Source organism: Candoia aspera, chromosome 13 (genome assembly GCF_035149785.1).
Source record: "Candoia aspera isolate rCanAsp1 chromosome 13, rCanAsp1.hap2, whole genome shotgun sequence".
In the NCBI taxonomy this organism is placed as follows: domain Eukaryota; kingdom Metazoa; phylum Chordata; class Lepidosauria; order Squamata; family Boidae; genus Candoia; species Candoia aspera.
The window spans coordinates 4582335-4607042 of record NC_086165.1 but is presented as its reverse complement, the minus strand read 5'-3'; the positions used below and the strand labels follow the sequence as shown (position 1 = coordinate 4607042).

The 24708-nt window shown below is 39.6% G+C and overlaps 1 protein-coding gene across 2 annotated transcripts in view; it reads right to left on the bottom strand.

The window, feature by feature from the left end:
• Window positions 1-24708, bottom strand: part of PEAK1 (pseudopodium enriched atypical kinase 1) — a 46546-nt gene that overhangs the window by 20502 nt on the left and 1336 nt on the right. For both annotated transcript variants that reach the window (XM_063313856.1, XM_063313857.1), the window contains exon 2: window positions 10853-10987. The gene's annotated coding sequence lies outside the window, so the exon portion shown is untranslated. The remainder of the gene's footprint in view (window positions 1-10852; window positions 10988-24708) is intronic.

Here is a 24708-nt window from a genome sequence, read left to right as displayed (position 1 = left end):
TAACCAGAAGAGTTTTCATAACATTTGATTCTACTATTTTGTAAGAGGGCATCTTATAATCTTTCAAGCTTTTGCTTAACAAATTTATGGCTTTGTTGCTTTTATTTAATGAATGATAACATGATATAAAAAGCATAAAAATATGATAATATTTAATTAACCCTAACCTAGTAATTTTATTGGAAGATTATTTTACATTCCTCAGGAAACAATGAAAAAAGAATACTTTGGCTACCTCTTCGAGTGGTATAGCTATTGAAAAAAAATCATTTTAAAATACTGTATGATTTTGAATCTGAAATATATTCTAGCAACTTCAAGTAAGTCTCATCTTAAAAGTTTTCAAACACTGGTTGTCTATTATTTATACTTCATAGCTTTTGCTTTGGTATTTTTAGAACCAGAAGCATTATTTTCTGTTGTCCAGATCATAGACTAGTGCTGCTTTCCATCGTAATTCAAGTTCATATAAGGTTTAACCCACAACATTTTATTTAGCTCAATCTGTCTGAAAATATGGTGCCTGCTACTTTCTAATATCTAAGCAACAGAGTAAGTCAACTGAATTAAGGCAGGAGAGAGGAATCCACAGTGTTACAGTGGTATTGATGGGAATTAAATACTTCCTGTGAGATATCTTGGTTATTAATTTGAAAGCTAATTTTCAAAATGGTCTGCAAAAATGTTTTCTATTTCTTTGCTTTCATCACAATAAAATCACTCTGAAATATACTGATTATACTAATCCGAAGGTTATGCAAGAACAACAAAAGAAAGCTATCCTTTTTAATACTTCCTTTTATCTCACTGCAATGCTCCCAAAAGTTATTTTGAAAGTGGCCCATTATACCCATAATGCATTTCATTAGAGCAAACGTGCAAGGAAAGGCTGGCCGAGTTTTATGTTTTATGCTACATTGGAGGAAAAAGCAAAGGATATCAGACCATTCTTTTGATAATCATGACATCAAGGAAAGCCTAGGGAAAAAGTCTCTGTGGTACATCTCTATACATGTATGGTTCTCTTGGAATAATCCATTTGTCCAACAAAAGATGCACACGCTGTCTCCTTTTTTTCCCACTACGCATTCCAAGGAACTATTTCTCTGCTCCAAATTTCAGGCTGACAGGTTCCGTCAGAGGCGTGCTGGCTGAATCACAAAGAAAACCTCCTACACTAATACTGTACACTAGCATAATCCAGTTGAAAGGAACTTAATTGGTGTGCACTATTCCCTGCAATTTCAGTCTTCTAAAAATGAATGGTCTCAGTAAATACCAGATGGTGACATGCACTAATTAATCAGGCTAGCTCAATGAATGTGCCTATTAAAATGAATGTACCTATTAAACATGTGTTTTCAATGCAAAAGCCTCCCTCTACAGGAGCACTTGATTCATTTAGTGAGCAATATAGACAAGCGTATGCTGAAGTCATCTGACAGTGCAACATCATCATCTCATCGATTTCTATCAATAGATACTTCATGCCAATACACATCTTAATTTTGTTTTTGTTCAACGGAAGAAAATGTTGAACAGTTTTTTCTTCCATTGTTTGGAAGGAGTTCCCTAGTACTGGCATGTTCCAGAATGCTCTGCAGGCATTAAACTTCATCCCTGATAGCTCTCTGTACAGCTAGCTAATCACTATTCATAGCAATAAAAGGCTCTTATAAGAACACTGCCTTTCATCAGCACTTCTAGTGAAAAAAGAAGCCATGGCTCATTATCAGAGCAAAATTACAGAATGATCAGTTAAGATCTGGACCCTAGAAAAATTCTTGCAGTTTAGAAAAAGCAGCACAAGTACATGCAAACAATAAAAGGACATAGAATATTAAGTATCTTTAAAAATCTTTTCTTAATTTCTAACTTAAGCCCCACATGATTTATTCATTTAGTGAGACATGAAGGCTTTTTCAACAGCAACATTATCCAGAGCTCTATGAAAACCAATTTCCATGTTTGCAGAAACCTCTGAAACCCAGGGGAGTCCAAATCACGGACCTGCTCCTTCATAGGCAGTGCTTCCCATCCAGAGATAACAGCCACGCCAGTGGAGAATCCCAGTCAACATACAATTCCATCTTGCTTGAATTCAGCTTCAGCCTGTCCTCTCTCATCTAGACCCTTACAATCTTCAGGCTGCTGGACAGCATGCTGACAGACTAGCTAAGAGTTATCTCAGACCCCCAGATCAAAGGATGGCCGCTACAGAAGGGAATACACCACTGTCTCTTTCAGGACTCCTGGAGCCTCCCTCTTTCATAAAGAGGCCTTGACAGTCTCCCAGATCCAGGCGGTCATATCTTCACCTATTTCTTGCAGCAGCCAGGATGGACAGGAACTACAAGTGGCAGAGAACAATCTAGACAGCACCTCATCCACTTCCTTGGACACTTGCCCCCAAACCTTCTACTTAGAAACAGAAAAAATGGCAGGTTTTTTCTTTCTTTCTTCTAAATAGACAAGTTCAATGTGCATGCCAAAAAAAAAAAAAAAAAGGTAAGTTGAAAACAGAAGTTTTATGTTACCTTAATTTTTGTACCTTATATATATTTTTGTTCAAAACCTACTTAAAAAGGCCTTTCCTAATGAGACCATTATCTGACTTCTACAGCATGAGTTGTAAACGACTCCACGGCAACTAACAACGACGACAATAGTGTAATTGGTAGATAATTAACTTCAGGGAACTCACATTCTAAACCCCCGTTTGGTTACAGATGGACCCTTTCTGTGAAAAACACTGTAAGAATCTTCTATGAAAATGGATTCTTCCAATGAGCAACTGAAGGGAACTAATCAAACAACTAAGTTAGAACCTTTTAAACTTAAGGCAAGTCACTGAAACTGAGTGCCTTTAGAAAAATAGGATGAAAACAATTCATTATAAAAAACATAACTCACTAATGTGCTGATACTCCAAGGTAGTAGTCTCTGAGACTCTAAGTCTACCCCATTCCTGGTAGTCCTAAAAGAAAAGTAGTTTTACTGAAAACCTCCAAAATGAAGCTATCAGAACTGAACTGGGTTTATTTTCAAATAACACGGTTGGTAAAAGAACTATAGTACCAGTCCTGATTTGTATTCCTAACACAATGCCAGCATATTTTTCCAGCAGTGATTTGCATATCTGCATGTTAATTTCATTTTTTATTTTTAACTTTCTTGGAAATACTTTTTTTTAAATAATCACAAAATGTTTACCTTTCCTTGACTTTTAGTAGTCCTACGTGATTAAGAAACAAGCCAGTCAAATAACGTGTATTTGAAAACCAAGGTAAAGAGGAAAAAAAAGTAGAAAAGGAACTGCGCAATAATGTATAATTATTTTAAATCACAGTGTAGAATGACCTACAATGCCCAAAAGACTAATTTTTGCATATTGGACCCAACCCTCCCCAAACTCCCTTCATTGAAAAAAAAAGGGAAAACTCCTTTATTTTGGTGTTCTCTCAACTTAGTAAAATCTGTCCTTGTTTAGTGACCACAATTGGGAATGGCAACTCAGTTGTTAAGCAAAGCAGTTGCTAAGTGAAACCATGACTGTGCTTATGATCTTACTTCAGCTTTCCTTTGCTTTACAGACTTGCAAAGGTTGTAAATGCAAGGACTGGCCGTGAATTACTTTTTCCTCACCCTCATAACTGCTAATGGCCACTAAACAAGGTAGTTGCTAAACACGGACTACCTGTATTACACTCTGGATGTAGCCATTTTATATGAACTTCGCATTCTACTTTGTCCTGTACAATAGTCTCAATAGATGCTAGGTATTTCCTAATACATTCAGACTGCTTTTAATACCTAAGTAAACTAACATATCTTTAGAGTACAGTGGCACAGGAAAAGTGCATTCCATGCTGATTATCTGTTAACTGAAAGAAAATCTCTGATTATTAAAAACAAATTTAACTCAGTATTAGATTTCATAAACTACAGCCCATTTCATCAGAATTATAACACTGTTATTCCAAGTTATACATACATGCACCTGTGATTCAATGGGTGGGGCTGAGAGAGATTTGGATTAAGATGCAGTTGAAAAAGAATCTGGAAACCTATTACTTTCACTTCATCCACTGTGGATTCATATTAATGCTATTTTTCTTCTGCTTAAATAAGATTAAATCATGAAATGTTTAAGTACATTTTAGAATGAAGTCAATAGAAGGATGCTACTCACAGGCAGAAATCCAAAAAATAGAATACGTGTGAGAGATTGGAAGAGACAGGAACTGATATAACATGTACAAAGGAATTATACGAATCCTGGATCAATGAGAACATTTCATTATAGGAGGGAAAAAGACATTTGATTTCAATAAGAAAGGCAAATGTCAGTCTATTTAAAATGCTTACAGCAAATCTTAATGCAATTTGTTTTGTAAGCTGTTGTTGCTAAACAATGCAAAGACACTCAGTGGGACAAGATGTTTGCACAGCCATACATTTTATACATTTGCCTTATGTTTGGGAAGCAGTATCTTTCTTAAATAGATTGGCAGTCTCATCACGCCCTTCTCGTGTGAAATTCCAGGTTTATTATGATGACTACTATTAAATAAATATTCAGAATCACCTTCAATTTCTTTTCTGATGACTGAGTTAATAAAACAGATCAACATCTGCAATCTCCCATAATTTTTATTCCACTTTATAATTTAATAGCTCCAAGTCTGCTAACAATTTCTCCAGACTATGATGAAAAGTTGATTAGAAAATCAGCATACATTTTTGAAATATCTAAACTCATGTTTTTGCAATGATTACTCTTTTCACAACTCAAAGCTTTGTAACTGATATATACCATAAAAAAATAATAAATCCTACAATACTGGACTACAATAAGGGAGTATGATTTTATTTATGGTATTAACCTTATCTTGGCATTTTTCTAAGCATAAACGAAAGCACAATTTTGTAGTATCTAAAAATTGAAAAATAAATTGGTTCATTAATGAGTTTCCAAGTCTTTTGTGCCTTTTCTCAGTTAGTATACTTTTTTCCATTTTAGTTTCTGAAGTATCAATTAATCAATAGCAAACTACAGAAACACACATACATGCTATGAAGCAGTATCAGACCGGCTACACTGAATGGCACTGATAAAAATGGCAATGACATTACACATTTATTCAAAGGAAAAGATTAAGCAAAGCATTGCTCCTAAGCATTCGTCACTGCAGTTTCCATAAAAATAACCACCAACTTATTTCCAGTGTACGGGACAGGTTTGCATTTGTTCCAATCCTTTACACTGGATCCGCATCAAAGCTGACGGTGCTTGGTGCTTGCTACTCCACATCCCGGAAAATTATTATTGTGGGGGGAACCTACAATGTCTGTCTTATACCAGGGCCCAATAGATCTCAATTTCTATATGTTGCTCTGGGGAAAAAAGTATCTCAATCTGGAGTAAAAGCTCATCAGTATGCCGAAGACATGAAAGCCACAGCCAGACTCCAAAAGCCATAGCCAGAAACCAACATTTCTATAAATGTCACAACTCCTCTCTCAAGAGATTTCACTGCTTTCCCCAAGAGAATCCTCACTTTGTTTGAAATAATGGTGACGGACAGGGCAGTTTCTAATAGCAACTTTAGCATGCAGCATTCCATAAAATTTAAGGTTTATAAATTCAGGTTAATACTGTTCTGAATTTAAATCACTCTATGCTGCCCCATTCAATTCTTCTTTCCTTTTCTGATATTCCCCTGCCTGTGATCACTGATCCTGCTAATTCTTCCAGAACTCCAGCAGCTTTGCTTCTTCAGTTGTTATTTTAATTCCCTTACTGTCCCCTCCTAGGACCCACTTATGCCTAACCTATGTTTAATATGCTATTAAACATTTCATAATTAAAAAAAGGAGTCAATATAAATCCTAATTTATAATGTCAGAGTACATACTGTTTTCTTCCTGTATCTGTCTGTCTAGTTGCTATAGTAACTGGATACACACTGCTTTTCTGTTAGCATAATTTTTACTGTTTCCATTTATATATTTTATATTGTTTATTAAAGAGTTGGAAATGGACACTGTGCTTTTGTCAGCTTAAAATATCTTGTTGCCTTTATTGGAAATTGAATCAAATCAACAGAAGACGAGTTAACTGGAGAGCAAAATACGAAAGTTAGGAAAAGCGTCAGTGCTATGGGATATGAAGAAAAACCAGAACAGTGTACTATTAACAGATGCCAGGTGTGATTGCAAATGCCTGTTGTAGCAGTTACATACCTGTTGCCATTTCTGATGCAGATATACCGAACGGTCAGTCAAAATCCAGGAAAAGTGTTGATTTAAGACATTTCTTAACTGCTGTTATTCTTCAAATTGCATTCTTAATAGTTGCCACTTATATCTACCCAAATACACAGATTCTACTTACTATCTTACTTATGGTTACGGAAAGGGCCAGGGAAGGATGGAGCCCACACACTGGTGACTGGAAGACTAGGCCTGCTCTCATAATGCTGAACCATCCTCAGGGGCTGAATCCTCTTATCAGAAAATCTGAGCATTTCATCTCTGTAAATGTTTTTCGTAAGAAGTTCCAATTCTTGGGATACGTTTTTACACAAAAGCTCCATTAGATTTATACTAAACTTTCTGATGAAGCTGCAGAAGGCGATTTTTTTTTAACCTAGATGTTTTAAATTTTCCATGGTTATTTCTTATCCCAAATAAGTTGAATCTTTTTATTTATTTATTTTTATTTTTTAAATTGACAGATAATAAACTATAGTTAACTAATTTTGCATTTCATGTCTAAAACGTATTTACAGAAGTTACAGTATATATCAATGGTCCTTCAAAATATTTATTCTTGTAACAGTGTAAAAAATAAGGAAGCTGTACTATCTATCTATCTATCTATCTATCTATCTATCTATCTATCTAAATAAATAAATAAAAACTTTTCTAATAACTGCTGGCATTTAAATTATCCTCCCAGGAAGTTTATGGTTGGAGAACTGTTGGCATAGTATTTACTCAAAAGATAAATACTAAATTTCCAGTTTGGCATGCTACAGAGTATCCTTAGAAATCTAGAGCACAGCCTGCACTGGAAAAATGCAGTCATTTGGGCTGGAGTGGCATATAAAATGCAGTAAAAAACAGTAAGGGGAAAGGTATTAACACTTAAAAATAATTATTTCAGGAATAAACTCCTGATTTCTTATGTCTTTGAGTAAGTAAAAAGAACTTATTTGTAATAGTTTTAACTATAATAAAAATATGTTCTGATTTTTGTTTTGAATTAAAACCAATCACACAGAATAATCATAATAAAATGTCTTCTATTTCCTTTAATGTCATCTATAGGGCAACTGCTGATGTTACCTTAAAGCGGGGTTTCTCAACCAGGGTTCTGTGGAACCGCCGGTTTCTGTGAGAGGTCACCAGGGGTTCCCTGGGAGATCACAATTTATTTAAAAAATTATTTCAAATTCAGGCAACTTCACCTTAAAGAGGTAAGTTTCATTCTTTAATTTTAGTTTAAGAGCACTGTTAATGCATATAGACAGGCCTATACGTGAAATGAATATAATGATTTTGTAACTTCTGGCCTCTCTTTGAGCCTGAATGGGCAGGGGTTCCCTGAGGGCTGGAAAATATTTCAAGGGTTCCTCCAAGGTCAAAAGGTTGAGAAAGGCAGCCTTAAAGGATAAATGATTAATTTACCAGTTCAAATATAGTATCAAATAAGGTTTTGGTCAGAATACAGAGCAAGAGAAGAACTCTTTTACCTTTTATGATTTCTTAATACAGGTAGTCCTTGCTTACTGACTACATTGGGACTGGCAGCTCTGTTGTTAAGTGAAGCAGTTGCTAAGTGGGATATCACGCGACCAGGACTGTGCTCTCCTTTTCCCCACTCTCCCTTGGGAATGCTTACCTTGGCGCTGGGATAACTAGCAGGAAGGGGATTCATGTTTGTATTTACATTCACTGGAGAGGAAGGGATTACAAGAGAGTAAGCAGGCACACAATGGGGAATACACTGGGCTGTCTGCATAGTACACTGGGGCTGCCAGTGCTAGCGCATTGCTTTCAGTATGTATTCCTGATTGTGTGCCTGCTTACTCTCTTGTAATCCCTCCCTCTCCAATCTTTCCACTCAGCAAAGGGAGAAAAAAGAAAAAGAGGCCAGGCATAAGACAACACATACTGACCACAATAGCTATCATGTGACTAATGGACACTGCAAAGATCATAAATGATCTTTTTATGGTCGTAAAGTGGCAACTTTGAATAGTCACTGAACGAGGAAGTCGCTAAGTGAGGGCTATTTGTAGTGCGTTCCTGAGATTGCTATAGCTTTAATATGCTTAGCTATTTTAAACGTTTCTGAAGTATAGCTTAATATTTTCATATTATGAAAAATTAAAAATTTAATTAAAAATCAATTAATTGAAATAAAAAAAATGAAATTAGTAAGTTTCAGAGGTTAGGAGCTACTTTGCACAAAAGATTTCTATAACCTAATGTGTAAATTATGTATGTGCACTCACTCCAGCATTGTCAAATTAAAAATAAATAGTATAATTAAAAAAATAGTATAGTTAAAAAAACATACTGTGATGTAACAACAGCTAGAGCAAATTTCAGCCTATGTAGAAATTCCTTGTCCTCTAGCATATTTTGGGAATCTTTCCATATCCTGCTTAGTAAGTCACAGCTGGATTTGATGGTAGACAAAATTCATAACTCTTTAAGTTAAAAATTGCTCTTCCCTTCTGATAAAAGTATATATTATTACCAAATATAGATTTAGAAGTTTAGTTTCTCCCTATGAGTCAAGTGGAAAAAATGTGTTTGCAAGCATAGAGCCCACCTAGTCAAATGCATCCAAACCGAAGTATTCTCATACAATACCCTCCAGTTGTTCTCAAGAAGAAAAAAACTTGAATAGCAGCTTTTTACCATTTCCTGTCCAAATTATACAATTTTTTATTCATCTGAGAAAGTGCTGTCCAAATGGTATTCCTGACCCTTCCCAAGCTAGGAGGAACTCTTCCCATGAAGCATCATCTAGCACTTAAATGAGAGCTAACAACTATTTTTATGTATGAGTCTTGCTCAGCCAAGAGAATTGCCTGAAATAACTTCCTTTGTTTTAGTAGAATGCACCTAGTTTGGACAAAGTCCAAATACGTCAGCCAGCAAGAATTACATCCTCCAAGTTAAGCTTTCTAAAAGCTTTATAGAAGGCTTAAATGATCAACCAACATTTTTACAAGCCTAATATAGTTCTTACCACAGTTGCCTACAATTTATCCTATTCGATTTAAAGATAAAATATAAAAAGATTGATTTCACGTCATATAATTTTAAAGTTTCCAAATAACAATAAAAAATTATATTCCCCCCAACTCCCAGCAACTCTAGGCAGTTGTTGACAGAACATGTCCCCCTTCATAGTATGGTCAGGAATAGGATCATAGGAAAAGGACTGCATATATGGATATTTCCATGCATGTATGTCACTTGGTTACTTCTAAATGATTCACCTGAAACGCTTCTATAGGTAGTCCTTGCTTACAACCACTTGTTCGACAACCTTTCAAAGTTATGATGGCATTCAGAAAGGAGACTTACAACCAGTCCTCGAAGCTGTGGCTGTCACAGCGTCCCCACAATTGTGATTTGGGTGCTTGGCAACTGGCGTGCATTTATGATGGTCACAGCATCCCACAGCCAAGTGATTGCCAATTGTGACCTTCACAGCCAGCTTCCGACAAAGTCAACAGGGAAGCTGGGAAGAAGTCACAAGTTGCAGTCATGTGACATTGTGCTTGATGTGGTGATTCACTTAACGACTGCAGCTGCAACTGACATCATAAGGTGGCGTAGTCACATGATGCTTAACTTAATGACCTCGCTGCTTGGCAATGGAGTTGTCAGTCCCAATTGTGCTCAGTAAGTGAGGACTACCTGTACTAGCTCCAACAGCAAGCATTTCAAGTAAAAGAGAAAAAAACACAGATTTTCCCCTAAGCAATTCCCACAACCACCAAATAAACCAATGTCTCTTATAAGAAGTAGGAGACTCATTAGCCATAGCTCTGTTGGAAATGAATATAATGCTCCGGGAATTTCTATTCCATTAATGTTACCTTCGTATTTATGAAGGAGCATTTAGATGCCCGTGAATAATTTATTCAAGATAATGAAGCACCGTGTAGGATATGTGAAAAAATTGTGTGACCCACTCTTTTATATAGTGTCATCATTTTAATATTTTAACTCAACAGAATTGTAGCATAGTTTAACTCAATATTTGCATCCCCAGTTTATGGTGTAAAATAACACTAAACACCAAAGGGTGTCAACCTCATAATAATCATAGACACACTAGTCCTGGAGGAAGCACCAGGATTTGTGCCCCCTACATTTTAATGGATTTTCTATCTTTATAGCTCCTCTTCTCTATTAATTATGGTTTTGTGTTGGACAACCCAGAGAAGGAATGCAGTAATTTGAATTAGACTTTCATTTCTCTGGCATGAAGCAGGTAGGTCTGAATCTACTGCATTCTAATTCTCAACGAAGCTCCAATCCTAATCCATTTCTCTGGAACTGGAGGATTCTGTAAAGACTGGCTCTCCAACAAAACAACCTTTTGGCATTTACATACATGATGGAACTCTCTTCTAGAAGTAAGTCTACTCTAAAAGGTTCCAGTAGATTATAAATATACTTCTAAATGAGATATCTGGAAATCCAGTGATTATTTTATGGAATTGTTTCCCTATTTTATTTGTGAGCCAATGACTAAAATTACAGAGTAGAACAGTGACATTCTAGACAAAGAAATATACAATATTCCGAACTATACCTGTATATGTAGCACAAAAGCTGTGAGCTTATTAGCACTGGTTTTCAGCTAGCCTCTGAATTTAAGGGATCATCATGAATCCTTTGTAGCAGTTGCCTTTTTTAAAAAAATAAATTACCAAGGACTTTTCCTCCCCTGCAGAGACAAAACAAGAAACAGATGTATTATAATATTGTCTGTTAATTGTCAGCTACAATGTTAAATAATATATTAAGTACAGAATTTATTTATCAAATTTGACACCGCCCATCTCCTCCCACCGGAGGGACTCTGGGTGGTTAGGGTTAAAATTTGTTCTAAAATCAACTTAAAATCATCTTTAAGTTGATTTTAGAACAAAATTTCAAACTTTGTCTAAAATGATATTTTTAATGGCAAGTGTCAGATTGGAGTGGGCAAGCTTTTGATGGCCATACATATATTTAGGGGGTAGAGGACCATAAAGCAAGCAGGGCCATATAATTCATACTGGCAAGTATGTGTTCTGGGTAGAAATTTAGGGAAGTTTTTTTCTTTTGAAACTATGGATTTCTTCTGTTCTCTGCTTCAAAATGACTAAAAATTGTGTCATCAATTTTCAGAAATTATGACCAGGGATGCCCACCTCTATTAGATAGAACAGAAGATATGGATTACAAGATAAGCAACCACCAGTTTATTACAGAGAGACAGCAGGGAATTAAACTTGGAACAGAAGTTTCAGTACATATGCTTCACGTACAAAATAAAATCTCTCTAAATATCTATGCACACAGAAAAGTACATCTGTACAGCCACTTCAAGTTTTAAGAAATTTCCAGTGATTCTCTGCAAGATCCTTAGAAATGAAGATAACTGTGAACATAAAAGGGGATTAAATTTATCTATACTCTTCTGCTACAGCAGAATGGAACATGAAGTAAGCAGCCTTTGGGACAACAGCCAAGTACAGAGAATAAAAGTTGCCTCAAATGCCAAAGCTCCTAAATACATTAAATCTAGTTTACTTTTAAAATGTATTATCACTTATCAAACATTATAAAAAGGCAACTTTGAAGATAAAAAAATACTTTAAAAAAATACATGCATATGTAACTGGTGTCATGATCGCTGTTGCGATGTTGGCGACATCGTAACGGCTCGCATGACAAAGCGTGGAGGTGTGTCAATGACTGGAGAGGTGCGGGCGATAAACCGGACAAAGAAGGTAATGGGTTTGGGAGATCTACAAGGTCTCATCGCCCGGTAATCGACCATTGACACCATTGTCAAAGAAATGATCAGGGCGAGGTTCAGAAGGGCGCGTCCGGGCTTTCGAGGAATATCGAAGTCTAATCGCCCGGTAATGGACCATTACTTCGCAGGAAGATGAACGAGGCAATGCCCGGGGCGAATGGGGCTGGACGACCTCTCACCTATCAAGTATTGATGGCCTGTCACTCCGTGGAACTCGTGGGGCACACCCGGGGAGTGTGGGGGTGGAGCGCTGTTTGGCGCGAGACTATTTAATTCAACTTTTGGCGTGCTTCCCTCACTCTCAGCTTTTTACTGGTGTGCATTCTATTCTAAATAAAAGCCAGAGCTTTTATTTAGAGTCTGAGTCTTTTATTTAGTCTTAGGCATTCCTTACATAAAGCTGAGAGTCTTTCAAGAACGAACCTCACCAGTCTCTACCAGTAATTTTTTTTTGCGAGAGCAGCAGCTGGCGATGACTGAACCGGGGACGATCTTGGAGTCAGCGCTTCAGAGCGGAGATGTGAAGGACTCAACGCAAGGGGGGGAGGCGACCAGACAGCTTCTGGAATCGGCGCTCCCGAGATGGGACACGAGCCCCCCTCCCTACCCACACCGCACCCCAGTTTGGAGCCTGGAGCCCCAGCCCGGAGTGGAGGGCCCCGATGGAAGAGGGAGGCGTGAGTCAACAACACTTCAGGTGGGACGGTGTCGCGGACCCCCGGCCGGGGACATCCCACACCACTTGGAGACTCCAATACCCCCAGACGCCCGAGGGAATTCGCAGGACTGCCGATCGGGCAACAACCAGCAGCACCGAGGATGGATGATCCCGTAACACCGGACAGGATCAGGGCTCTGGAATCCAAGGTGCAATCATTAGAACACCTGCTGCAATCCCTGTCAACTGTGGTGAGTGAGCTCACGAAGAGTGCTGCCGCGCAGGGCGCAGGGAGGGGTCTCAGCATCCCACCCACCCTATTGTCGACCCCGAGAGGAAGGGGCCAGGCACGGGACTTTCTCCCAGGGCCCCGTGGTTTTATTCCAGTGGGGGTCACCCCTACTCACACACAGGTTGGGGTTTCTCCAGTTGGTGGGACCGCTAAAGACTTTCCAATAAAATTTGATGGTGACCCCACGAACCTGTCATTCTTTTTAACTAACGCAACGAACTACATCCAGCTATACGGACATTGTTTTGCATTGGAAGGGGCTAAAATCTCGGCTATTACCACAAAACTTAAGGGCAGAGCCGCGGACTGGTACGTACAAATGTCAGAGTCCAGAGCCCCAGCCCTGGCTACCTTCCACACCTTCCTGACCGCCTTGAAGCGGTACTTTGAAGACCCCTTGGCAAAGGAGAGGGCTAAAGGTGCGCTGAAAGAACTTAATCAGGGGCAGAAATCGGTCGCGGATTACGCCCTAAGGTCTTGGCAGGGAAGGTCCCTGAATGGTCAGGGGCCACCCTGATTGACTTGTTTAAGGATGGCCTCAATCAAGAGGTGTTGCAATGGGCGCTGTACAGAGACGATCCAGACTCACTGCATGACTCCCGGAAAGCTGAACACGCCCAGCGCACCTTCATGCTGGCGGCTAAGAGAGACAGGCTTCCTGCCAGCAGGAAAGGGCCAGTGCCACAGTCGGGCCCGACATGGGACGCCGAAAGACAACATCGCTTCGCCCATGGGCAATGCATCAAGTGCGGTAAGGCTGGTCATCGTGCGGCGGAATGCCACAAGGCTAGGACGGCGGATCGCCCACCTAGACCGACGCAGAAGGCTCCACAGAAACCGCCGAACCCCTCCCGACGGCTGACAGCGGCACTAGCGACCCAGGACGAAGAAGAGGACGTCTACCTCGCGGAGGACGGGTTGGCCGCCCCGAAGCAGCCGGCGGAAAACGCCTTCCACCTGTCCTAAACAGCACCGCTGGACAGGTGGTGGAGAATGGGCGCAATAACACCAGGGTGAGTGCGGACTGTCCCATCCTGGCCATAACAATTGAATTAAGCTACTGCTCCAAGACCATCGAAGTCGGGGCTTGGGTGGACTCCGGGTGTTCCAGATGCCTGATCCACTCCAACCTAGTCGCTGCGCTAAATTACCGTTTCCCTCTCCCGAAGCCGCTGATCTTCCAGCAACTTGATGGTTCCACGGCGGGGGCCAGCCACCCAGGGTACAGGGAATGTTACCCTACAAATGGGCATGCACAGGGAAACCATAGAATTCGTGGTCACCCCGGTGGGCAAGCCTATAGTGGTTCTGGGAATCCCCTGGCTAACTCGCCACAATCCCTACATTAACTGGAGGACCCGCACGATAACGTTTGAGGATGGGTTCTACCAAGCACCTTCCAAGGGGAAATCCCTCACTTTGACTGTAGGGAGGGCGGAGACTGTCGACCCTCAAGTTCACACTTCCCCCATGGAGGGGTTGCCGGAACAATACGCGGACTTCACGGATGTCTTCGGGGAGGAGGCGGACCAGTTACCCCATCGCAAGACGGACTGTGCCATCGAACTGCTCCCTCATGTCCCATTGCCTAAGCCAAAGATTTACCCAATGACACAAAAGGAATTGGCGGCATTGCAGGACTTCCTTGATAAAAACCTCACTCAGGGCTTCATCGAACCGGCAAACTCGCCAGTCGGAGTGCCCATTCTGTTCTGCGAAAAGAAGGACGGTACCCTAAGACTGTGTACAGACTATCGCGGGTTAAATTCAGCTTCCTTGTCAAACAAGTACCCCCTCCCCCTCGTGAAAGACATGTTGGCACACTTGTCGACTGGAAAGGTTTTTTCCAAACTTGACCTCCGCGAGGCGTATTACCGCATTCGCATCAGGGAGGGGGACGAACGGAAAACAGCTTTTAACTGTCCCTTGGGCTCCTTCCAGTATAAGGTACTGCCTTTTGGTCTTGCAGGGGCCCCGGGGGGTTTCATGCAATTAATTAATGAGGTTCTGCATGACCATTTGTTTAAAGGGGTACTGGTTTATCTGGACGATGTCCTGATATACTCCAAAACTGAGAGAGAACACGAAAGATTGGTAAGACAGGTTCTCACCAAGCTCCGGCACGCTAAACTTTATGCTAAGCTTTCCAAGTGCGAATTCCACAAGTTGCGCCTGGGTTACTTAGGCTACAGGATTTCAGATAAGGGCATCGAAATGGATCCTGCTAAGGTTCAGGCTGTTTTGAGCTGGGAGCGCCCGTGCACCCGGCGCCAGCTCCAAAGTTTCCTGGGATTCGCAAATTTCTACAGATCCTTCGCAAAAGGGTTCGCAGCAATTGCCCTGCCCTTGACTGATTTGTTGCGGACCAAAGGCGTCGGGGAGACGCGCAAGGTAAAAAACCCAGGGGCCGTGCTCAATTGGACTCCTGCCTGTCAGGCTGCTTTCGACCGGTTGAAAGCTCTCTTTACAGCGGAGCCAATTTTATCCCATCCCGACCCCGAACGGCCTTTTGTCGTTCAGGCTGATGCCTCTGATTTTTCAATTGGGGCTATCCTATTACAAAAGGATTCTGCCTGACTCTTGAAGACCTGTGCCTATCTCTCCCGGAAATTTTCCGAGACGGAAAGGCGCTGGCATGTCTGGGAAAAAGAGGCATTTGCAGTAAAAGCGGCACTGGAGGCTTGGCGTCACCTTTTAGAAGGGGCAACTTGCCCTTTTGAGGTCTGGACATACCACCGCAACCTCGAGGCACTTCGCACGCCCAGGCGCCTCAGCCCTAAGCAGATTCGCTGGGCTCAATTTTTCAGCCGTTTTAACTTTCAGCTGAAGTTTATTCCAGGGAAGAAGAATTTTTTGGCAGATGCACTTTCCCGACTGCCCCAGGACACGGAGCCTGTCTCCGACGTCGTGGGGACTGTGCTCTCTGAGTCTCAATTGGGTTTGGCCGCTGTCACCCGGAGCCGCGCTCGGGAACAGCCCCCCCCGCGAACGACTCCGGCGCAGCTCGCCCCGGGCAACCACAGATACCGGGTGGGTTGCGTGCAGATTTTGCCCTCGCATTAAAATCTGATCCCTGGCTCCTTGCTAACCCTGACAAGGTCTCCATGGAACAAGACCTTGCCTGGGTGGAGGGTTGTTTATACGTCCCTGACTCGCAACGATCAACTATCCTCAGCCGGTCTCATGACAGCAAACAGGCTGGTCATTTCGGGTTCCTCAAATCCCTCCACTTGACCCGACGCCAATTTTGGTGGCCCTCGCTGAGGAAGGATGTCAAAACGTATGTGGCATCCTGCCCTGTTTGCGCAATGTCCAAGTGACCGTCCGGTAAACCCCAGGGGCTGCTGCAGCCCATGGCTAACCCTTCACGCCCTTGGGATGAAATCTCTATGGATTTCATTGTGGATTTACCGCCCAGTCAAAAGAAAACAGTCATTTGGGTAGTCAAAGACTACTTTTCCAAACAAGCTCATTTTGTCCCGTGCCTCTATCCCGTCGGCACAACAGCTGGCGAAGCTCTTTTTGGGGCACGTGTACCGCCTTCACGGCTGCCCCTCTCACTTGGTGACCGATAGGGGCACACAATTTACCTCATGGTTTTGGCGGGCTTTTTTGAAATTAATTGGCACCAAGCAAGCATTGTCAACCTCCTGGCATCCCCAGAGTGACAGATCTACTGAGATCCTCAATGCCACCCTTGAACAATTCCTCCGCTCCTACATCAACTACCACCAGGATGACTGGGTGGATTTGCTTCCTTTCGTGGAGGTTGCATACAATAACGCTGTGCATCAAAGCACGGGACAAACCCCTTTCGGGGTGGTGTCGGCTCAGGACTTCGTTCCCATTCCCGAGCTCCCACAGCCCGTCTCCAGTAGTGGCGGCCTGTGATTGGGGTTCTAAACTCGCAGACTCCTGGCCCGTCATTAAGGATGCTCTCAAGGAGGCACAGACCGCATACAAACTTCAGGCTGATAAGCACAAGCGCCAACAGCTGCTTTTTCGAGTAGGGGACCTGGTTTACCTCTCCACTAAATTTATCAAGTCACCTCAGCCTTCCAGGAAACTGGCCCCCAAATTTATTGGCCCCTTTCAGGTCACACAAATTGTGAACCCAGTCATGGTGCATTTGGATCTACCTCATAATTTGAAGTGGCTGCACCCTGTGTTCCACTGCAGCTTACTCAAGCCGGCCAGTGACCCCTCCCGGTGGCATCCACGCACTCCCCCCCTCCACCCGTCATGATCGACGGAAAGCAGCACTTCGAAGTCAAGGAGGTTCTCGACTCCCGCAAGCTTCGTGGCTCTCTCCAATACTTAGTGCGCTGGAAACACTTTCCCCACCCTGAGTGGGTCGCTGCCCGCGACATTCAGGCCCCCGAGCTAACCCGCAACTTCCATGTTGCATATCCCTCCAAGCCCTTGGCTTGATTTTCTTCAGGGGGGCGGTATGTCATGATCGCCGTTGCGATGTTGGCGACATCGTAACGGCTCGCATGACAAAGCGTGGAGATGTGTCAATGACTGGAGAGGTGCGGGCGATAAACCGGACAAAGAAGGTAATGGGTTTGGGAGATCTACAAGGTCTCATCGCCCGGTAATCGACCATTGACACCATTGTCAAAGAAATGATCAGGGCGAGGTTCAGAAGGGCGCGTCCGGGCTTTCGAGGAATATCGAAGTCTAATCGCCCGGTAATGGACCATTACTTCGCAGGAAGATGAACGAGGCAATGCCCGGGGCGAATGGGGCTGGACGACCTCTCACCTATCAAGTATTGATGGCCTGTCACTCCGTGGAACTCGTGGGGCACACCCGGGGAGTGTGGGGGTGGAGCGCTGTTTGGCGCGAGACTATTTAATTCAACTTTTGGCGTGCTTCCCTCACTCTCAGCTTTTTACTGGTGTGCATTCTATTCTAAATAAAAGCCAGAGCTTAAACTTGATTTAGAGTCTGAGTCTTTTATTTAGTCTTAGGCATTCCTTACAACTGGGTACATATTTTACAGCCAAGTTATTAGGACAAATCCAGCAGATAGCAAAACTATATGGATATGGCAACAATCTTTTTATTGATTATGTATCATCAAGTCATTTTTGCTGCATGGTAATTATTTGTCTAGCTGCACGGCTATTTGCTGCTTTGTTATATGCCACCCAGATTTGGAATGATGGGGACAGTTAACAGATATTATAAAGGACAGCCTTGGATGGACTGCATCCTTTCCTGGATTAGGAGACCCTTACGGTTATTCATGCCTTAGTCAACTCTTGATTGGACTACTGCAGTGCACGGTTCGTGGGGTTGTCACTGAAGACCATTCAGAAGCTATAGCTGGTTCCGAATGCAATGACACAAATTTAGAAATAAGGATTAGAATTTAAAACCTGTTCAGAAAAATGAGGAAAAATATTTTACGAAAAGAAAATATTAGTTATTATGAGCCAGAAACAAGGAACCATAAATGGGTTTGAAATAACTCTTAAAATCTTTACCTGCAGTACTGAAATCCTTTTAAAAACTAAGTGAAGATAGAAGATAATTTTGTTTTCTTGGGCAGTAATGTATGGCTGTGAAAGCTGGACTGTGAGAAAGAGTGACAGAAAAATGGATACTTCTGAATTATAGATTAGTACCATGGACTGCCAGAAGATACTACCTACCAGTCCAGGAAGAAATAAAGACTGACTGCTGTCTTCAGAACAAGACTACCGAGAAAACATTCACATACTTTGGGCATGTGAGTGGCACTGGTCTAGAAAAAACGACTATACTTAGTTTGGCTGAGGGGAATAGGAGGGGAGGACAATGGATAGGACTGATGAACAGCAGCAAGGACATCACTGGAATATCCCTAGAAGAGCTACAGACTGTCATTGAGAACAAGTTAAGATATAAAGCCTTTGTACATTTAGTCACCATTAGTCAGGCCTAATTCAATGGTACCTAACTATCATTGTATTAATTACCTAGCTTATTTTGAAACTGGAATGCTCCAAAATGTAGCAGCACTGTGATTTTGTGAACTGTAAGAGGCTGCCTGTTTGGTAGCACTAGCTCTAATTTTTTAATCTTTTAATGGGTTTTTCCCAATTAATTTTTGCTAGCAATTCACTGAAATGAAAAAGAACATGGTAATAAGCAACTATCAGTGACACTTCGGGGTGAATTATAATATTCTCCATCTAAGTATTCCTTATTGAAAGAATATTACTTTATGACATTTATTATACATTTTCCCTATGACTCTATCAACTTTGGCTGAACTGTCTAGTACGTATGATGCAAAACTATTTACTTATTTATTTATTTTGTATGGCCGCCCATCTCACCAAATGACTCTGGGTGGTGAACTAAATGTTAAAAATAAAAACAATCAAAATAATACAAACATTAAAATACATTGCAGCCAAGAATAAAGCACCCATCATAATGACTAAATTAACCACAAAATGGGTCCCTGCACACACTTGGGGCCCAGGCCCAGGCCTTTAAGGACTTATAAAAAGCCAACAGGGTCTGTTTATATGTCAGTTTGCATGATGAAATGATTGGATAACTGAAAAGCTGTCTAGAGTAGAAATCTAATGGAAGGAAAAACAGCACTGAAATAAATTAACATATTTTGCTTCCTCTCAGCTCCCATACATTCTTCCCTTATTAGAATTTTAGCATCTTAGTATATCAATAGTTGTGCATTTCCATGCTGGCTAATACATCTGAGACAGGGAAGTTATATTAAAATTATTTAGTATAATAGACATATCCTTTTAATACATAATGAGCAAATATTGAAGATATTGTGACCAAAGATCTTATGCTGCTTATCATCAGGAACACATCAATATATTATATCTATTCCACAATGACAAAGCCAACAATTTAGTCTGCCTTACAAAACATAAAGAAAAATGCAATCCTACCACAATGCAAGAAACAATGTTTACAAATAAACATCCCACAGCTTCAGCATTACATCATGAACTGCAATACAATACACTGAATGCCATGCAAATATCAATCCTAGCTTTCATGTCCTTTTTTAAAGCTGTAGAGAGATAAGAAATTATTGAATTTTTCCTCACATCACACAAACATAGCTTCAATGACAAAGGATGTGGCATTAACTTACCACACATCCCTTAAGGATGAAGACTGCATCTAATCATTCAGAATTTTCACCTTAAATCCGCAACCCTCCAACAGAACATTTGCATGGCAACTGTTACTAACAGTGTCTAATGGTAAGAATGGATGCTTTAAAAGCTACAGAAAAACATTTCATGTTGTAGTGTATCCTATTTACTTCTTTAAGCAGATAGACACAAAGCTTAGAAGACATCCTATGCAGATACAGGCATAGAAGGCTGGGCAACATAGTACCTTAAATTTTGTACATTATTTATAAATATATACACATCTATGGAAAAATAATTATTTAACGTTTTGTTTCAAATAACTTGTCTTGACAGTTTCAAAGAGATTTTATTAGTATTTTATGCTAAAGAGACTTTGCAAGAAGGATGCTCTATTGTGCCATCATTTCCAACCATGATTATGAAGAGAAGCAATAATTTTTCCTCTCATTCGGTGGTACAGTGCTTTAAGTAAAATGTAGCACAATCTGCTTTTAACATACTTTAGCATATTCTCTACCTCTGTCCCAATTTTGCAAAAAAAAACAACAAAAAACAAAAGATAAGTCTTTATGAAAGTATAAATTCAATGGTATAGTACAGTGAGTTATCTGCTTAAGACACACTAATTTCAATGAAAGAAACTTAAGCATGTGTACCATTGAAATAAAATGGATATAAATTGTTTTAATAAGCTTAACTGGCCAAATTATTCCCAGAGTTAAGCATGCTTCATAGGTTCAAAGGGAAAAGTATGCAAGGGGAAACAGCTGTAGGAAAGGTAAAACTGAAGAAAAATAATTCACCAACAGCTATTCTTCAGCCAATGCAAGCTGGTGAACTTTTCAGTATTCAGTAGACAACTTCCATGTAGTGAATGCTATGATGAAAATCCTGAACCTTTCAGACTGAGAATCAATGAATACTTTCCTATAAATTAGAAGAGTAAGCCACCTGACATTTTAATTTCTATCTAGAAGATGCTGAACAATTTTACTTGGAAGAGCTATCCTCTCCCCTGCTTTTCAAGGAAATGGGAACAAACTCAAATTAAGCCCAGTATATAAATTAAAAGGTCTCAAACAGGTCGTGGATAGATAGCCACACAATTTTAAAACTTTAAAACTGCACAACATGATAAAAGTCCCTCGAAGGTTCAACTAGATTAAAATGTATTTTAAAAATATAAACAATAGTAGTATTAGAGAGCTTCTGTATGTTAAAAAAATTCTATTAAAATTAAGCATTTTTGTATATATCCTCTTATGCTCTAATTTTTATTTTCTGTATATTTGCTGAAATGATACAATAATTGTATAATTTAATTATTAATATAACACTTTACAGAATAAGTAAGCAAAAGTCTTGTTTTGAGGAATTTACAACCTGAATTTCAACCATAGAAGAACATCAAGGTAGAGATGGAAAGTGATATTTGAAACAGATGAATGTGGTTAAATTCAAGTGGTCCATTCCTTTATGGGTTTCATGACTGTTGCAGAGACCATCATTAGACACCCACTTCTAAAAATCAATTTCACTCTATGTTTTGGATCCAAGTAGCAATCTACTAGGTTAATAGGACCCTCAAATTTTCATGACATGGAGGTCTGTAAATTACATACAAAATCAATTATTTTACAAAAATGGAAGTATGAATCTTCTTCCAAGACGCAGCACAGATGCTTACAAAGTATTTTCTTGAATACAGAATGGAATTTTTAAATAGTAACATGAAATAAATAGTTATTCGGAGAAAACTTTGTGCTGAACTACTCAACTTTCAAAATAGTACTCAGGCTATATTTTATCTTATTAAAGTTTCCACACAGAACCTTTAATGTTATACTAGGTACTTAAATAAAGTTGTACAGTTCAGTCTTCTACATATGAACTTTGAAATAAAGCTAACAAAGCTAAATTAAACTTATACCAAGTTAACTTTCTTAAAAGTTGCAATACAGAACACCTCAAGAAACTGGCAGTTCTGTACTCAATATATAAAAATAATTAATATGAGGAAATCTTAAAAACAAAATCCACAAAATACATTTAATTTAAAAGTTTCCTTCTAATATTGCAGACAAATGGCATTCTAAGTCAGCAGTAAGTTACCTGAAAGCATTCTGATTTCATCCTAGAAATAAAATTATTACAGTAGTTAATAAGTAATTTGAGAAAACAGCATATTTGGATTATTCTACAATAAGGTAAACTCATCATAAAACGAATGGAAAATAACTTACAGAAAGTACAACTTGATGGGTAATTCTTTTCTAACATATTTGTGAAATAAAAAGAAGAACAAACTTTTGCCAAGAATATTTTTGGTCTGTGTAAGTCATTAGCAGCTTTGTGTTTGCAAAGTCCTTTAAATAGTCTCTTCAAGAAAAACAGCCAATTGGTGCAAAATGTAATATTGAACAATATCCAGCCTTTCAATCATAATGTAATTTGTCATATACATTAAGACAAGGGTGCCATATTTTCAAACTAAAATTAGCTCAATACAATTGCTCTAGCTTTGTGGAGCATTTAAATTGTGCTTGTTTTGGAAAACATTCACGTCCTTAAGCCAATAGAAAGATCTATTACTTTCTGAAAATTCATATGGCCAAAATTATGAAAATGAGTTATACAGATATAAAGGCCTGCATAAAACAGTATTTACTTGTTTCCCTAGTTCTCATTATTCATCAATTATGACTTCTTACTTATGTTCTTATAATGTAATGCATTTCACTATCAAATAATTCAAAACAACAAGCAGGAAAAGTACATTTTTAACATGAGACAACTAGTCTGCTTTATATATGTAGTTAAGAAAGCCTTAAAGAACAAAGTACAATTGCTATGTACATATACTCAATAATATTATAATATAGAAAGCATTCCGATTTGAACCTAGAAAGCACAATGGAAACTGCTAGGGGAAGGAGGGAGCTCTTAAAGAATGTCTCTGAAGAAGAAAAACTCTTAAGCTTTGCCCCTAATCTCACATATTAAACTCTTTTATATCTCTAAGAATTATAGAGTTATAATTGTCTATAAAACTAAGTATTTAATATTTACATAACACTGAACATAATATTTACATACTTTGAACATTAGCAAAAATGTCTCCTAATAAATCCTTACATCAGGTCAATGTTATCTCCTTATTAAAAGGGAGGCAGAGACAAATAGTTGTTTGTTATGTACTAAGTACGTAGCTGAATAAGATCTCCACCAGAGATTCCAGGACCATATTCACAGAGAGCTGGTGCAGTGGTTAAAGCATGGCCTAAAAACCAGGAGACCGTGAGTTCTAGTCCTGACTTAGGTACAAAGCCAGCTGGGTGACCTTGGGCCAGCCCTTCTCATAGGAAGGAGGCAACGGCAAACCACTTCCAAAATCCTTCTAAGAAACCTGCAGGGACTAGTCTAGGCAGTTGCAAGGAATCAGCCCTGACCTGAAAGCACACACACACACAAAAAAAGTCACTGAACTACAGCAGGATTTGTAAGTGTATAACAGCACTAGTGCCAAATATTTTCCATTCTACTTCCAATAGCTGACCTCTATAAAGGAAAGATCAAACAACTGCAATCTATATGTCAGGGAAATGAACTAATGAAAATTTTTTTGCTCAAAACCCCTTACAAGAAGAACAGTGATGATGCCCTGTGTTAACCAATAATATAAATACTCAAAAGATCTGGCACAAATGCTCAGGGGTAACTTAACAAGTTTTCTTCTGTTATCTTAGTTATCTAAGAAGAAAACATATGAGGAAAGAAGATATAAAACCTTGGCATAACTGATATATAACCAAAATTCTTGCATTTCTATCAGTTAAATGGCATTTGTGTTATGGAAATGGAGGAATGCAACTAAAGGGTCTAGAAACCAAACTATGAGCTATGTCCCTTCTTTAGCAAAGAGAAAGAAGGGGAAAAAAAAGATTCAGGCGGAATATCGTAAGTCAGGAAAAATTAGTAAAAGATCTCAGGGTAGAAAAAAAAATCTGTAATCTGCTATGACTGTTATGTTGGGAGTCCTGACCAGGTCAACAACACTGCTTGTCTCTTCATTTGCGGCACTAGCCAGACTGAAAGTACAGGCAGCAGAGAAAGGCCAGCACTGAACCCCAAGCAGGGGCAAAAGAAGGGGACCAAGGAGTCATTTCGTACCTTTCAAGGGATGCACCCCTTTTCTTCTTTTAAAAAACTATTATTAAAATTTAGTTTAATCTTATTATGGTCTTACAGCCAAAAAACACAATATACAGTACATCAAATACGTATACCAGATATATACAGAAATAAGTGTTCCTCCATATATATATGATATACGTATTTGATGTATATTGCTTTTTCTGGTGGTAAGACTGAGACAAAGTTTAAACTATTAAGAAGAAAAAATGGCCAAGCTTTTTCCTCCCATCAAAAGAAGTGGTGTTTTGCAACTTATTTCTTTCCCACTTTCCTCAAAGACAGGAAGAAAAAGAATCTCCTTGGTAGCTACACATTGGCACTAATTAAATTAGACAGGGACATAAAATCTTTTTTTTAC